Source organism: Ictidomys tridecemlineatus, chromosome 4 (genome assembly GCF_052094955.1).
Source record: "Ictidomys tridecemlineatus isolate mIctTri1 chromosome 4, mIctTri1.hap1, whole genome shotgun sequence".
Lineage (NCBI taxonomy): Eukaryota > Metazoa > Chordata > Mammalia > Rodentia > Sciuridae > Ictidomys > Ictidomys tridecemlineatus.
In genome coordinates this window covers 142,901,039-142,918,599 of record NC_135480.1, presented here as the reverse complement: position 1 = coordinate 142,918,599, position 17,561 = coordinate 142,901,039, and the positions used below count along the sequence as shown (strand labels likewise).

The 17,561-nt window shown below is 42.0% G+C and overlaps 1 protein-coding gene across 3 annotated transcripts in view; it reads left to right on the top strand.

The window, feature by feature from the left end:
* The first annotated feature begins 5,606 nt into the window (after nt 1-5,606).
* Nucleotides 5,607-17,561, top strand: part of Pip5k1b (phosphatidylinositol-4-phosphate 5-kinase type 1 beta) — a 276,928-nt gene continuing 264,973 nt past the window's right edge. For 2 of the 3 annotated variants that reach the window (XM_078047562.1, XM_078047561.1), the window contains exon 1: nt 5,610-6,108. The gene's annotated coding sequence lies outside the window, so the exon portion shown is untranslated. Of the gene's footprint in view, nt 6,109-17,561 lie in introns of all 3 variants that reach the window. The other variant, XM_078047564.1, reaches the window with a different exon arrangement.

Genomic DNA, 17,561 nt, shown 5'->3' with positions numbered 1-17,561 from the left:
GAAGGTATTTGGAGATCACAGAATGTTAGGCATATGAAGGACCTTTCAGGACAAGTCATTTCCCATCCTCATGATGCAACTCAGGAATTTGAAACCAAGAGAGAATGAAGGTTTCTTCTGTTGCAGGGACAGAGCTGCTGTGAGAAAGAAGGTCTTTTTTTAAATTGAATTTATTTTATTTTTTTAAATACATGACAACGGAATGCATTACAATACTTATTATACATATAGAGCACAATTTTTCATAACTCTGTATATAAAGTATGTTCACACCAATTCATGTCTTCATACATGTACTTTGGATAATGATGACCATCACATTCCACCATCATTGCTAATCTCCCTTTCCCTCCCACCCCTCTTCCCTATCTAGAATTCATCTATTCCTCTCATGTTCCCCCTCCCTACCCCACTATGAATAAACCTCCTTATATCAGAGAAAACATTTGGCATTTGTTTTTTTGGAATTGGCTAACTTCACTTAGCATTATCTTCTCTAACTCCAATCATTTACCTGCAAATGCCATGATTTTATTCGCTTTTATTGCTGAGGAATATTCCATTGTGTATATATGCCACATTTTTTTTATCCATGCATCCACTAAAGGACATCTAGGTTGGCTCCACAGTTTAGCTATTGTGAATTGTGTTGCTATAAACATTGATGTGGCTGTGTCCCTGTAGTATGCTGTTTTTAAGTCCTTTGGGTATAGACTGAGGAGAGGGATAGCTGGGTCAAATGGTGGTTTCATTCCCAATTTTCCAAGAAATCTCCATACTGCTTTCCATATTGGCTGCACCAATTTGCAGCCCCACCATCAATGTATGAGTATGCCTTTTCCCCCACATCCTCACCAACACTTATTGTTGTTTGTCTTCATAATAGCTGCCATTCTGACTGGAGTGAGATGAAATCTTAGAGTAGTTTTGATTTGCATTTCTCTAATTGCTTAGAGATGATGAACATTTGTTGATTGATTGTAGATCATCTTCTGAGAAGTGGTTATTTGTTTTTTTGGTGCTTAGCTTTTTGAGTTCTTCATATACCCTAGAGATTCATGCTCTATCTGATGTGTGGGAGCTAAAAATTTGCTCCCAAGATGTACACTCTCTATTCACCTCACATATTGTTTCTTTTGCTGAGAAGAAACATTTTAGTTTGAGTCCATCCCATTTATGGATTCTTAGTTTTAATTCTTGCGCTATAGGAGGAGTCTTATTAAGGAAGTTGGGGCCCAATCCCACATGATGGAGATTAGAGCCTACTTTTTCTTCTAATAGATGCAGAGTCTCTGGTTTAATTCTTAGGTCCCTGATCCACTTTGAGTTGAGTTTTGTGCATGGTAAGAGATAGGGGTTTAATTTCATTTTGTTGCATATGGATTTCCGGTTTTTCCAGTACCATTTGTTGAAGAGGCTATCTTTTCTCCAGTGCATGTTTTTGGCATGAGAAAGAAGGTCTTATGGCTCCTGGTTCAGCCTTCTTTTTAATTCTCTCATGTGGAACAAGAAGATGAATAGGAATAAGAAAAGAATTACGTACCAGAAAGAAAGCAAACAAGTAAAGATAGAAGAAAGGGAAGACAGAAGAGAAGGAAGGGAAAGTGAGCAAACTTGAGAGTAGAGAACATGGGATCCCCATGGTAAACTAGCCCTCTGAAATTAGAAAATCAAGATATATAGGAAGCCAGAAACAGTAGTGCACATCTGCAGATGTGTACATCTCATTTCATAGAAAGACCTAGAAAGGATTTGTAACTAGGCTAAAGTTCCATAGTTACAAAGTTAAAGTCCCATAGTTACAAAGAATGTGTCTGTTCTAGAGAATCCTGGTCCCCACGTATGAGAACTAGCCATAAGATGCTGTGAGACTGAAGAAAGATTCAGGATTGCACAGAGCAGAATCCACTGGGGGCTTATAAACACAAGTGTGTCTTGGTTGCCAGCAAGATTGATGGATCATTTGAGTGTGAGGGAGGGGGATTCTACCGTGGTCAAGACAAAAACAGCTTCATCCAAACCAGAATGTACCTGAGTTGTCTCAAGCTAATATCAAAGACATCAGGCATATTCCTGACATTGATCACATTAGGGTCTGGTTATAAAGTTCTGGGAAGCTATGTAGGAAAAAAGATGAGGGTTACTCAGGGCAATCATGTGGTTTCAACTTAGTATGGCCTCAAGGTGGCAAGAAGGCAAGTCAAATTGAATCCTCACAGTACTGGTTATCTAATGTGGTATAATAAAGCACCTAGAAGCTCAACGGGTGATGTTATTGATGTTATCTCTGGACAAAAAAAAAAAAAAAAAGTTGCCACCAAGCCCTTCTATTCTTTTTCCATACATGCTGCCCATAAAATCAAACAGCAGAGTCTATTCCCCCCTTCCTTGAATCTAGTTGGTCTTGGTGCTTGATTTGCCCAATTGAACAAACCGGAAATAATGTTTCAGCACTTCCAAGCTCAGTCTTTAAGAGAACTAGCAAATTCCAGTTCCCGTCTCTTAGAAGCCATGAGCCACAGATATCTGACCACTTTGCTGTAAGGAAGTTCAAGCCACCGAATGGAAAGTAAGCGGTTGTGTGGAGGACTGAGATGCCTGACATGTGAATGAAGTCTTCTAGGACCTTCCAGCTCTGTCTGGCTGCCAGTTAAATGCAGTTAAGTGAGTGATCTTAGCCTTTGCTCAGCTGAGCTTAGTTGACCCACAGAGTCATGAGAAATAGTAAGTAGCTGGTTTTTTGTTTGTTTATTCATTTGTTTGTTTGCCTATAAGTTTTGGCATGCTCTGTTATGTAGCACTAGATGATTGAGGTAGTAGCTTACAAAAGTACCCATCTATTATCCGTCATGAGTCTATGGTCTGGTACATGGTCTTACGGTCTGAATGAAGCCTGGCTGATCTCATTTGGACTTGCTAGTGCCTCTGAAGTCAACTGAGGGCTGGCTAGTCAAAGATGGCCTCAGCCACGATGACTTAGCTCCACCCTACAGGGTCTTTCTTCCTCCAGCAGGTTAGCTCTCTTGGTGATGGCAGAATTTCAAGAGTAGATGCAGAAATGCACCAACATTTTCCAAGACTTCAATTACATCAAGTCTGCTATTGTCCCATTGGCCAGAGTAAATCATATGGTTGAACTCAGAGTAGGGAGGACAAAGTGTGAAGGGAAGACCCTGAACAAAAGGAAGTCTTTAACTAGGGATCATTAAAGCTATTAAATCTACTACAAGGAACCCATGCATGTTTCTCATAGTAAGGGTTGTGTTAAATAGTAATTTTAACATCTTGGACTACGATCTAAAATCAACTGGAAAAATTACATTTGAAGTCAAGTAAAATGAATAGGTGAACATTTTTTGATTTTTAATAGACTTCCAGATTTTCTGGCCAAGTCACTATTGCTAGTTTTATTGGTGTCATTTCATTTCCAATAGAGGAATAACTTTCCTAAATTGCTATTTATAGAGTTAGTGATAGAATCAGGAATAAATCTGGGTTTCACACTACATGATCCCTTATTTTGCTAATTCACAGTAATGATGCTATCTTAAGGCTTTGTAGAGTTTCTTAGAATCCTGTTTCATAGAGTTCGCTCTCTAAATAGCCTGTGGGCAGTTTGCTTTGTAACTTCTGTTTGGAAACCTAAAGCTATATTCATCTGTGCTTTACAAAAGACAGTCAGTACTGTGCTCTAATGGGAAAGGAGGACAAAGGGTGTAGGTACAACTGTGCATTCATATGTAATATGTGTGACTACTTTTAATCTACTGTAATTTCATTAGATTTGGTTTTACCCATTTTCACCTCTCCTGTGTTACCAGAACTGACTTTGAATTTTTATTTACTACCATATTTCTGGGAAGCAAATTCATTTTCCATTCCTTGAATTTCAGAGTAGAAATGAGGACCAAGGAAGAGGAGACTGGGATTACCCCTCTCAGATCCCACACTAGTAGGCTATTTACAGTGGTGTGATACTGCCCCCTACACAGAGATTCAAAACAGTCAGTTGAACAATTCTTTGGATCTATTCCTTTGTCCTCCACCACCAGCTCTATTGGCCTTTCTTGAAGTTTGTTAATCGAGCAATTCTGTCATTTTGGGGGCTCAGGAGTTTGGAATCAAATAAACCATGTTCTAGGATTCAGGTCTTTGGCTTTAATTTTCTTATCTGTAAAGAGAGCAAGCTGGACTAGATGTATATTCCTGCTCTAAACTTTAAAGAGTAGGATGTCAGGATAAAGACACAAGTCACAGGGTCCTAAGTAAATGATGCCCTAAATCTCCAGTAATGGCCAGACACACTTGGAAGAAGTAGACTAGAAGACAGCCAAAGAATCTCATATATTTGTTAGTTATGCCTCAAGAAAACTGAAAAGGAATAATTGGTATTTTGTTATTAAGGAATTATTGCACTCATTCCAGGCTGATAGTAAACTATAACAAACTCACTGAGATGGGGCAGGGAGATATAAAGATTTCAAAACTGGAAAGTGATGCTCCTTTGCAGAAAACTAAGAGTATCCTTTCAAGCAAATTCACTTTGGTTCACCAAAGAATATTTGGCAATAAGGATCACAAAATACTAGTCTTTCCTTGTCAGAATGTATCCCACGTTTTCCATCAAATGTTGTTATTTTGGTTTATTTTGTTAAGGAAGGGAAAAGTGGAAGGAAGCGATGAGGCTGAGAAACACCATTTGCTTCGATTCAGTTGGAATGGATCTGCTACTTTTCGGTTCTCAGTAAGTGAATTTAGTTTAGCTTCCACGACAGCATTTTTTTTTTTTAAATAAAAGGAGTCCTTTAGATCTCACCCTAACCTCTTTGCACCTAAACTGACATCAGGTGAGTTTACAAGTGCCCCCAGCCCGATGAGCACTATTGGTTGGACTTGGCATTCTCGCAGGTCGCCTTCCAACCTTCTCTCTCCTAGGACCCTCTCGGCCAACCTATCTCTACCTGATGGGTAGGTTTTTTTTTTGTTTTGTTTTGTTTTTTTTGTAGATGGAAACAATATCTTCATCTATTTATTTTTAGTTGGTGCTGAGGATCGAACCCAGTGCTTTACACATGCAAGGCAGGTGCTCTACCTTACTTCCTGAGAACACCTACAATCCTTAGAAGGAGAGTAGCCATCACCTTGAAATCCTGGCCTGTCCCTTCCGGGTGTAGACACCTGGGCTTAAGTGCGATCTTCCACCCAACAGAGCAGTACAGCAGGCGGATGATCAGACGTAGCCAAGTTCAGTGGCCTGAGGAAAGGGGTCGCCCCATCCCAGACACAGCCTTGGTGAGCCGCGCTTCAAGGCTTTGAGAACCGCCGAGAAGCCCTAGCCTAGACCTGCAGCTCTGGAGGAAGAGACCACTTCTCGGGGACCGCCCACCTCTGCTCTGGGTCCTGGGCACCCGGCTGCGGGACGGGGTGCCTAGTCCCCAAGCACCGACTCCGGCGCGCGGACCAACTGCGGCGGACAGTCCCGCCGCCGTGACTGCTGCAAACCGGTCTGGCTTCCCTGCAGGGCGTGCGGGGATGGAGCAAGGGGGTGGAGAGAAAAGGGGAAGAGCCTGGGAGGCCGGCGGGCGGGGCCTGCAGCCTCCGGGAGCCGCGGCAGCCGCCGCGCAGCCTGCTCTCTCAGCGCTTCACTCCTACTCCGGCGCGCACTGAGCGGGGACCCGCGCCCGGTCCCGGCGGGGGGCGCCGCTGCTCCTCGGCCTCGGGTTCCCGAACTCGCCTCGCCGCGGCTGCGCCCGGGCGTGGAGCTGCTCTGACCTGCAAGATTTTGGTGGTCGCCCGCTGCTCTGTCTGGCCGGAGGACTGGCAGGGAAGGAAGGGGAAAGCGGGGACACACATACACAAACACACACTCGCCGCGGCGCGCGCGCATTGCACACTCGCAGCCGCGCGCCCCCGCCGAGGCGCGTCCGGGGCGAGTTTAACCGCGCGGCTCCGGCCCCGGCACCTGCCGGTCCCCACCCCGCCGACCTTCCAGCTCCTCGCCTGCGACGCTCTCCCTTCGCCCAGGGAAAGCAACAACATCCCGATAACTTGGAGGCTGTGGCGCAACTGGTCTCAACAGCAGAGGCTCACTGAGGCTGCCCGGGTGAGGTAAGTTTCCTGCGCGTCCCCGGCCCCTCCCCCCTAGACTCTCCCGAGCGGCCAGCGCTCGGGGGCTCAGTGTTTCTGGTAAGACCTGACCGGTCTCTACCATGTCACTTCGCCAATCTGCGTTGTGCTGAAGGCGACGTGGAGGGGGCGCCCGTGGCCACCGAAGCGGGACCTTGGTTCCTTGGGGGCCACAGCTGCGCGCTCTCCGCTGTACCCACCGACTGGTCCCCCGGGTCCCCCAGGCCGCAGTGACACTCAGCTATCACTCTGGGCTCACTTAATCTGGAGCCCCTTTCCCTTCTTCGGGGAACCTGCAGAGTTTTGGCAGCAGAAGGAAAGGTCTCTCCACCGCTCTCCCCTGGTACCAAACAGGCGAACTTGTTAGGTTGCCCTGGGATCTCAAGAGGGGCTTGTGAGTCGGTGTTCTGGTCATTTCTGGCTCCGGAGCCGGATTGAACAGGTGCGGTATGGTTTCAGCTTAAATGCAGCAGACGACTTCTGGGTTTTCCAGCTCTCTTCCCCAGCCGGTCAACATGACGCTTCAACATCTGGGGCGGGGGGCAGGAGTGTGGGGCAATGAGGAGGGAGAGTGCCGGGATTTGGTGTGTCATGCCGGTGCCAAGAGTCGCCAGAAGAGAAGACAACAAATGTCTGCTTATCTCTCATCTATACAGATGAGCATGTTGTCATTTCATCACCCCCCCCACCCCACCCCCAACTCTGGTCGCTGGTGCCCAGTATGATTGGGTAGAAACCTGTTCTGGAGAAGTTGTTTGGGTAGGTTGATGAATTTTTCATCTCTTCTACTGAAATCAGAGCTCCGAACAAGGAAATACTAGTTAGTCTGACGCTTTGAAAGGGAGAGTGTGGCAGACCAAAAACAACACCCCTTACCACTACTACTTGATGACATTCTCTGCCTGCTTGGTACCCTGGATCTAAAGTGAATGATCCTTAGGGGATGGGGTGAGGGAGACAAAGAATGTGTTAATCTTGTGCAAGGAAGAAGTGGACCCATATCAGTACTCTCAGTGTTGGTTTGGGAAACCCCTTTTATCTCCTGAAGAGGCGCATCCATCCAGAGACTTCCCCCCTTGTTTTCGGTGGGGCTGCTGGAGCGTTTTGCAGTTAGTTGTTGGAGTGGAGAAAAGTCAAAGGAGTGGTTTCATGAGGATTCTAATGTGATGAAGTAAATAGTGTTCATGGAAGCTTGTCAGAGCATTTCCAGCTGAAAGGAACCCTTGGAATAACCCTTTCCCATCCAGGTCCAAGCCAGCAGTAGACTGAGCCTCAAGTGTCCTGTAGCATCTCAGCTGGGGGAAAGGGTCCCCTCCCTTTATGTGAATGGAAGCTTATAAGAATTGATGAGAAAGGTGCTACATCTGAGCCTGATGTGTGATCATGTCTTAGTAGGGAAGGAAAACTGCAGAGAACTGAAGGATAAAAACCACATTACATTTATGTCCAAATTAAGAAGACTTTTAAAGATTTAATTTTCATACCTTACCTTCACATCACTATCTTGCAATTTTAAAATGTTTTTCATTATTCCCATTCCATTTCCCAGGGAGATAGGGCAAAGATTATTAACCACATGTTTATAGGAGAAATGGGAGGAAAAATCAGATTAAGAAATTTATCACTGTAACAAGTGGTTGGTATTAGAGTCACAGCCAGGTCTGCTGTCATAACCCAGTGCCACCTCTGTACTTCTGCCTTTTTTTGTGGTCTGTACAGTCTCACTCTGAGTAACTGTTCACGTTTTACAAATGAGGAAACTGAGGTTTAGATAAGTGGTGGGAGTTTTCCGTGGTGCTACATCTAATTTTGTGGAATTTACAAGGCAAGAACTCATCTCCTTTTGTCTCATGAATTGTTTTGTTTTCTTCCCTTGTTCCACTTCTATTATGATGAGATACATCTTGGATCCTGTAGTGCACCAGAGACTGTTAAACTTGCCAGCTGCTGACCCAGGTTCCAGCTCTAGTACTACATTTAGATCATTTTACCTCCAAGTCTCAAGTCTCTCATAAAACAAAAGGTTCATATTAAATTATGTTTCTTTTTCTAGTTTTAGGATTGACGTTGACCAATGTATTTGTAAGCCAATGGTATGGTTTCTTTTAGGGGAATCCAAAGTTTTTTTACCCTCTATCAACTAAGGGATATAACTAATTTATTCCACCTTTAATTTACTCTTCCCTACTTACATCACATCCCACTTGATGATGGGAAAGAAAAATAGAGGCTTGCTTTAGCTTAGTGTCTATGTTGATCAGTACTTTTATTTGACTTGAAAATATTGGTGGGCCAATGTGCTCTAAGATGCATGTTGGTTGAATATTACAAAAAGTAAGCTCCGGCTTTTCTTTTAAGATTTGGAACCTGCATATAGTAAGTACCCACAAAATAGCTCTGTTGAATAAATGAAGGAGGTGAATGAAATCATTCATAAGGAAAATATATGCTGTAAAACATAGACAGCATCTCATCGTGTAAATTCCCAGCACCTAGGATAGTTTACCTACAAGAGGTGTGTCTTCTGAAGCAGGTACAGGAACCTATTGTTCTCTTTCCTGAGTTCATCACATAAAGAAGAGTTTTCCTTTCTCCCTATATGCAGTAGACTCATGCATCTGTATCATGTTCTTTTGTTTGCCTCTCTCCTCTTGTTGTTGGTAATGTATAGCTGGCTAAAATAGGACATTGACTTGTGCCATTTTATGAAAGAGCACACCTTGAGATGAAGGTACCAACTGCTCTTTTTTATATGTGATATTGCATAAATTTCAGCAGATGCTAATACTAGTTTGTGGTTTCAGAGGGGAAACCTAATAAAAACAACCTCGTTTCTGTTCCCTTTAAGAATCCTCTTCTCTTCCCACCCCTCCTTCCTTTGTACAGAAAAGTGGTGAGTTTTTGTTTGTTTGTTTGTTTGTTTCATGTCGGGAAGGATGATGACAAGGAATACAATAGATGGGAAATTTTAACTCCATTTATATAAGGGATTGAGGTATATTCCCTTCTGATAAAAAAATTCAAATTGTCACAAGTTTAGAGACACATCTTTCATAAGTAAGAGGATTGAAACTTAGGAGCTAAACTGACTTGCTGGTGGTCACAGGAATGATAGTGGGAGGGGTCAGGGTCATTATGAAATTCCTAAGGAGATTTGTATTCAGAGCTGTGCCAGGAGCTCTATGGTGAAGGCACATTGTTCACTTGTAGAAATCATAGAGGTTAGCAGAAAACTGCAGTTTGCTAGTAATATTTAGAGAATCATTATATTTTTAAATGAGTTAGCACTCATATTTTTAAATTGCTTGTCCATTTAAATACCATTAAGGAGAAAATGTTTGCCCATTCTTGACTATTCGCTATGTTTCTCTTACATATATTAGCAGACTCAGAATTAATACTTTGCTGAGCAAGTGCTTGAAGAGAGGGAATTGTTTGTATAGAATCATAAATGTATGCTGGTTTTCTAAGCTTCTCTTCCTGGTAAATAAAGCCAGAAGCAAAAGGTGGCCCTGTCATCCAGCCAGTAAAGTCATAAATATGTATCCATTTAATTTGCATTTGCATTTTGCTTGTACTTTTGTTAAATGGTGAGTCAGAACATTTAATATCCTGGAAAACTGATTTTTCCCCCTATGGCTAGAGCCTTAGAGTTATTCTGTGAAACAGCAAGTCCTAAATGTATTTGTTGTGGAAATATTTTCTCTTTGTATAAAGTCCACTCCCTTGAGCTGGAAGGAGTCCTTTTATTTTTTTAGAAGCTGCCCAGTTAGAACTGTACATTATGTAGCTCAGCTGTTCATTTGTGGTCTTATCTATGGAGCAGGATGTGTTTCTTCTAAATTCCAGGGAAATTGGTGGTGGTGGTGGTGGGGAACCTGGCATGTGTTTATTTAGGGTTTTCTCCTCCTTTGTAACAAATCAGCTTTAAGCTTAACTTATTGATGAAATTTTTCTAAGTACTGTGTCATAAACAATTAGCAGCCATTGTCAAAGAATTTTTTTAAGCCAAGTCCTTTCAAAATAAAAGACGAGGCTAGTGAAACAGGGTTGATTTTTGTATATTTCTTCTCGATGGTATCATCTTGTGTAGAGTTTCACCAGAAATCTGGAAAGGAGATGTTCACCCAGGAAATCACATGAATTCTACCCAAATTAGGTTACTTTGGAAAGATTTGAAACATGATGACTGGGACATGGTTGCTTGTTCCATGAGCAAACATTGTCTTGCTCTTGTCATTTGGAGTTAAGCCCACACTTGAATGAGCAACCTCAGGAAGTGTGCCTTCTCTGGGTAGCTTTCTTCTGTACTGTTTGTGGGACTGAGTAGACAATGGGCAGGTAGTTTGGGGGGAGTTTACACAATTGGTGAACAATGAGTTCTTGAGACTCATTTTCCCTAATGTTGTTCATAAAGTCAGTTATGAAATTGCAATGAAATACAAAGCATTGTTTAGAATTGCTCCTCCTCTAAAAAAATAGGTTGCATGTCTTCTCCGCGGGGACAGTCAGGCAAGGACTGAAATTGCCAGGACTGGAATCTCAAGAAGCATAATTACCTTGAACTAGAACTAAAGTTCAGAAACAGGAGCATAGAAAGTTCATCTCTTTTGTGAGGAAAAAGGTGACATCTAAGTCTTCTCTACTCAGTAATTCGGAGCTAGGAGTCTAGGGAGGAGAATATTATAGGGGCCATAAGAATATGTTTCTTTACTTTGTGGATAGACTGGCACAAGAAATGCAATAGATTCAACAAGTTGCATGATGGGTTTTTAACATTGAATACATGCTTTTCTTTACTTTCCTTTAAAAATTGTGCCCGCATTCAAAATCACATGGTCTTAGCATTTGGTAATACGAAGGAAACAAAATCAGCAGTTAGAAAATGAAAAGAAATACTGTAACCTTCTTGAGGGAATAGTCAGAACATCATAGGTATTTGGCAAGTATTTGTCAGTGTGAAAGGTTAGGCATCATGTTTTATTAATATTTATATTCTTGGAACTTAGCACTACGTCTGGCAAATGGTGAGGATTTATTAAATATACTGAGTAATTCATCTAGATTAATAGTACTCTTCGAAATCTTGGGATGTTCTAATGATTTTAATCTTTTCTGAACCATTTTAGAAATATTAGGCAGGCTGATAGATACTAGTTTCAGTAGTTTATAGTGGTGCTTCTTTTACTTATTTATTTATTTAGGGTATTGGGGATTGAACCCAGGGGCACTTAACCACTGAGCCACATCCCCAGCCCTTTTTTATATTTGATGTAGAGACAAGATCTCGCTAAGTTGCCGAGGCTTGTTTTGAACTCGGAATCCTTCTGCCTTAACCTCCCAAGCTACATGCACTGTGCCTGGCCTTTCATTTTTAGAATTATTAACAGTAGGCACTTGATAGAATCCAACTTTTTAAAACTAACACAACTAGGAATCATTTTTATTTATTTCTTTTTTTCAGCAGAAGAGTAATATACAAAATTTGTCTATTCTTCCTTTAAACATAGTAAACATGTTTTTAAAGCACTCAGAGAGACTTGAATAGTGAGTTTGGCTCAGGGTAATACAGACAAGAATGGACTTGAAAGTCCTCTAAGTTAATCAGTTTAAGTATCATGTCCTAGCCGGGCACAGTGGTACATGCCTGTAATCTGAGCTGCTTGGGAGGCTGAGGCAGGAGGATTATTAGTTCAAAGCCAGCCTCAGCAAAAGTGAGGTGCTAAGCAACTCAGTGATACCTTGTCTCTAAGTAAAATACAAAATAGGGCTAGGGATGTGGCTCAGTGATCGAGTGTCCTTGAGTTCAATCACTGGTACCCCTCCCCACCAAAAAATGTATCATGTCCTCCTAGGTCTTCTTCAATCATATAACCTTAGAGGGGACCTTCCTCATGAGTTTTATTCACTTGTCACAATGAATACTTAGATGTTTGTGTAGTTCACGTCTTTTTCGGTGACTTATGCCCATACTCACACTGAACCCCAAATTACACAGTCTTTGAGGACAGAGGTCATGGCTCTTTAACACTGTTTTACTAGTGGCTGGCACATAGTAGGTGCTCAGTAAATATTTTAAAAACAGAGCAAGTCTCATCTATCCTGCCAAGATAAAGTGGACTACCACCACAGTCACTACAGCTTATTTCATTCAGCTATGAAGACAGTATTTGAATGTTTGAGATTCTAATTCTCTGTGTTAGAATGGTGACCCAGACTTCCAGCAGGAAGAAACACTTGTTTATGTGAATAAATTTTGGCATGATTATGAGTGAAGTGTTCTCCTTATTTAAAGAGAAATTCCTTCATGTACTCTGACATGAATGTTGGAAAACAGAGTAGAAATGACCGAACATTGACTTAAACTTTCCAAAATGTTTAAAACGGGTGCTACCTATACATAAATCATAAACATACATGTGATTCCAAATGAAGACATCATGGACAATATACAAGGAAAATTCTGTGATATCTTATGTAAAGTTTGCTAATCTCAGCTGTTTTTTCTTTTCTTTTTTTTTTTTTTAACCTTTACATCTATTAAAGTTTATTTGATTTTCTTCCTTAGGTCTTTCATGCATTTAAGTTCTTTTATTTCTTCTAATTGTCTGTTCAGTATCTACCACTGGGAGAGAGATAAAATTGAGAATGAAGCATGTCCCTTTAAACAACATACATAAGAATTTGTTATAACGTATACTACTTTATGGGATCATGACCTTTTTTCAGTGTGTTTTAAAAATTGTGACAAAATACATAACATTAAAATTTACTATATTATTTTAAGTGAATAATTCAGTGATATTAAACACATTCACATTGTTGTACAAGCATCACCTCATGTATCTTCTTTTTGTTTATTGGTTGTTCAAAACTTACAAAGCTCTTGTCATATCATATTTCATACATTAGATTCAAGTGGATTATGAACTCCCATTTTTACCCCAAATACAGATTGCAGAATCACATCCGTTACACATCCACATTTTTACATAATGTCATATTAGTAACTGTTGTATTCTGCTACCTTTCCTATTCTCTGCTATCCCCCCTCCCCTCCCCTCAGCTGGTTTTTCTTTAAACATTAGATATTATCAAGAGTCCCATATCTTGGGAGAAGCCAAGACTATGGTTCTCAAAGTGTGGTCCTTGGACCAACAATGTCAGCATCACTTGGGAGTTTGTCAGAACTGCAAATTCCCTTACTCTACCCCAAACCAGCTGAATTAGAAACTCTGAGGATGAAGTTCAGCCATCTGAGTGTCAACAGACTCCACGTGAGTCTGATACATGCTCAATATTGGCAGTAAACGTTAAACCTGATGTTCAGAGTGTTGACTTCTGGAGTGTTCTGTATTCCCAGATGAATCTCGAGGTGTGCAAAGAAGATGCCATCTTGCAGCTTATCAGAAATACCAGGGAAAAAATGAAAAAGTCTCTTTCTGCCAGTCTTGGCTTTTCTTAGAACCATGTGGATCACAAGAGAAGAATTTCTTGGGACAGGATTGGGTGACTAGAATTTCAGATAGTATATGGAAAAGCTTCTGATAGCCACCGGCCCTGCCAAGAGGTGCATACCCCAGATTGGGAGATGATTCAGGGAATGTGGGTGATGAGGGTAAGCCCCATGAAAAGGTGTATGTTTGGATTTTGTTTCAATAGGATGCCCAGGTGGGAGGAAAGGTTCTCAGAGCTCATGATTGTATTTAGGAGGAAAAACAGTGGTTTTCTGACAGTTCTCAGAGTATTTCAAATCAATTCAATACACTAGATATTGATGAGTCTTTTAGCTAAGGCAATGCCAGGTGCTAAGGAGTATACCAAAAAGCAAGTACAAATCTGGTTCATTTAAGGAGATTGATTTTGTTGAGAACTCACTCCATTCCAAGCACTTCTCAAATGGTTTTAGTTTTATTTTCCCCATGTGCCTGCAAGGTGGGCTGCAGCATCGTCCCCCATAGATAGGGAAATGGAAACCAAGTCAGTTAGCAACTTGCTCATGAGCCCAGAGCCAGTAAGGGATGATGCTAAGGTTCTAGTCCTGGGTTTTGTCATTTTAAAGCCCACACTCCTTTGCTCTTATGTACCAGTGTCTCAAATGGAACTTTGGAATAAGAATATGAAAAAAGAGAATCATAAGTGAATATAAAATTTATGTCTCCAACCTAGATGTGTCTGTTTGGCTGGCTGGCTCTCTCATGCGCATGCGCTCTCTCTCTCTCTTTCTCTCTCTCTCTCTCTCTCTATATATATATAATCAACTCGGGTCATTCTACACATCCAAGCCCAGAATCTTGATCTTTCCTCCCCATATCTAATGCATTTGAAAGATTCCCTGCTCGGTGGTACACTAGCCACCAAGTCTGTACAAGCAGAAACTTGGGAGCTTTTCTTGGCTCCATCCTTTTTATCCTTTGCATCTAATCTGTCACCATTTTCTATTGATCTTGCTCTCTGAATCTCTCTCATCCATCTGCTTCTCATCATTTCTGTAGATTCCCTCTCAGCTTCTCATCTCTGGTGGATGGTGGCCAGAGCCTCACTGGTCTGCATCCACTGTGACCTTCCTGTAACCCATTACTCATGCTGCAGCCAGTATGCTTAAGATGACTTGAAGGACCTGAAACTCTGCTGACTGGAGCTTTTCCTCCTGTGCCCAGCTGAGCCCTCGTGGAACATTCTAGCCACAAGGGATTTCCACATTGGTGGCCTTTTGCACTCCTGCACAGCCTCTGAGCACTTGTTCTTTCAAACAGCAACCTAGCCTGACACTTTGGATCCCCTGGAGTGCAGTCAGGTCCAGGTTCACAAGTACATTCAGCAGCTCTTACAGGTGTAGGACAAAAATTCCACTGTGGCTCTGGAAACTTGCCTAACTCCTCCACATACGAGGTTTTTAGGGTGCTCTGAAATTCCTAAGGTACACTCATTTATTCTAACAAGCAACTAAAAACTACTTCCCCCAGCCACAGTTGGTTATACACTAGGGTTATTACAGTCCCGGCATCATGTTTGTGGCCACCGTAGCAGAGATGCGTTGCAACCACAGGCTGGGGATAAAATGGGATGCTCTTCCAAGAGGTGCTGCCTCTGCCCCTTGGGTGGGCTTAACCTGGCCGCTTTGGGGAGAAGGCTCAGGTTACTTTGCACAGCTGGCAGTGTCCATAAAGAACCATGGTTTGAAATCCACTTTCTGTACTTCCTCATAGTGGAAAACAGTTGAAATAGGTGGAGAAAAGATTATCTGCATGGTTGGGGATTGGTCTGGTGAGAAAGATTCATGTAGATCTGCCTCAGACTATTCAATGCCTCCCAGTGGGCCTGGAATAAAGATATAGATCACTGATGGAGTTTCAGGGGCCCATACAGTCTGGGTCCTGCCTAGTTCAGGCATACCACTCTGCCCCTCATCGTGTTCGGCCACACTGAGCACCTCCCTAAAGTCCATGTGTGACTCCTTTTAGGGAGTTCTTTACCTTGGTTGACCATTCATCAGATCAGTTCTAAGGGCACTTTTGGAAGGAGGCTTTCACCACCTACCCAGTCTAGGATAGGGCCAGCAGCTCTGATTGCAGGATTCATTTGGACCCATCTGGTCCTAAGTATCAGGAGAGTGAAGTCCCCATCTGTGAACTTCTTCTCCAGTGCATCCTTAGCAGTTAGCATAGTACCCACACATATAAAGTTCATTGATTAAATAAGTCAATGAATTCCAGTACTTGCACCCAAGTCCTTTTTGTAAATTTTTAATGAAAAAAGGAAACACATAGAGATCACAAATGAACCACCTTGTTAATCCTGCCCATGGACTTTCTGTGATTTTCTTTACCACCACTGTATCACAGAGCTGTCATGCTCAGCCTTTCTGCAATAGTAGCTGTACTTTTTTTATTCCCAAGAAATGTTACCCCCAAATTCTGATACAAAATATTTCAAGATGGACACCCAGGATACTGCTGTCCTTACTTACCTCTGGGGAGGTGAACTGGCTCAGAGATGGGAGGGAGGCTTCTCATTACAGACTATTTTTTAACCTCTTTGAACCCTATGTATGGATTACTCACTTACAGTTATAAAAGTAAAAGGGAAGTCATCACAAGTGATGCAAAGAGATGGGAACTGAGTTATTTAAAGAAAAGAAGATAGAGGTGTTATACAAAGGAGGCTGTCCTCAAAAAATGCTTGTCTTTAAGGATAACTTTTTACTTACTCTGCACATCGTTGGACAGTCATATGGCTTCTGCTTAAGGGGATTCCACAGCAAACAACAGGACTTAAAATCAAGTTTGCCTGATTGCTCTCATCCCAAGACATATCATTTAATCTGAATATAAAGGTCAGTATAACCTAATTCTTCAAGAGCAAAGCAGTTGTGGAGGACCGGTGAGTTGGAGCTTTCTCTGATGATCTAGGTGTCTTTAAGATTGGAATAATGGACAGGATTGTAGCATCATGTAGTGATTGGTTGATACAAATTGGCCTGGCTGAAGCTTGTATTGAATCTCTGCATGTGGCTTTGTCAGCTCCTCTGTCATATCTGAACAGCAAATAAAAGTGAAATACCAACCTGTCTGAGCTCAGGCTGTTGTTACAAACTACCACAGATTGGTTAGTTTATTAAAAACAGAAATTTATTTCTCACAGTTCTGGAGGCTGGAAGTCTGAGTTTAGCTTGCCAGCATGGTCAGGTTCTGGTGACAGCTACCTTCTGGGCTGCAGACTGCCTACTTCTCATTATATCTTCACGTGGGAAAAAAAAGGTGAAAGGGTGTTTCAGGCTCCCTTTATTAGGACACTGATCCCATTCCTGAGGGCTCTGCCCTCATGACCTAGTCACTGTCTAAAGGCCACATCATCTAGTGCTATCACATTGTGATAGTAACATTGTGGTTACGATTTCAATATGAATTTTGGGTAGATATAGTTGGTCAGTTTATGGCCCAGTTGGTGCTCTATAAGAAACGTATTCTTTGTTGACTCATATAATAAATAAAATCAAAACAAAGGTTTCATGAAACAGCCCTCAACCATACCACATGACATGTGTTCTGTCATTTATGGTATGTTCCTTCTCACCGCAGCCCCCCACCTTCCAATCATTGGTCATGACCCACCAAGTAGATTTCATTCTCCATTAAAGGGTTCTGAGATGTGCAGTTCAGGAAACATGAGTAACATCTTTGGTCCCCTCCATGCTTCCTATGGGCTGTGTTCCATATCCTGTGCCATGATACCATGTTCAGTGTTCTTCCTGTGGATTCATGGAGGATTGTGGTTAATGACTACCTACAGACTCTTCCTGCAAAGTTTTAATTTCTGTGAAGAAAGCCTGGTGAGTCTTGGAAAGTTGGCACCTGATAGAATGTAAAGGAGAGTGATCCTTGAGGCCTCCATATTTGTTACACAAGACTGAAAAACTTTAATAATGAAAGCCT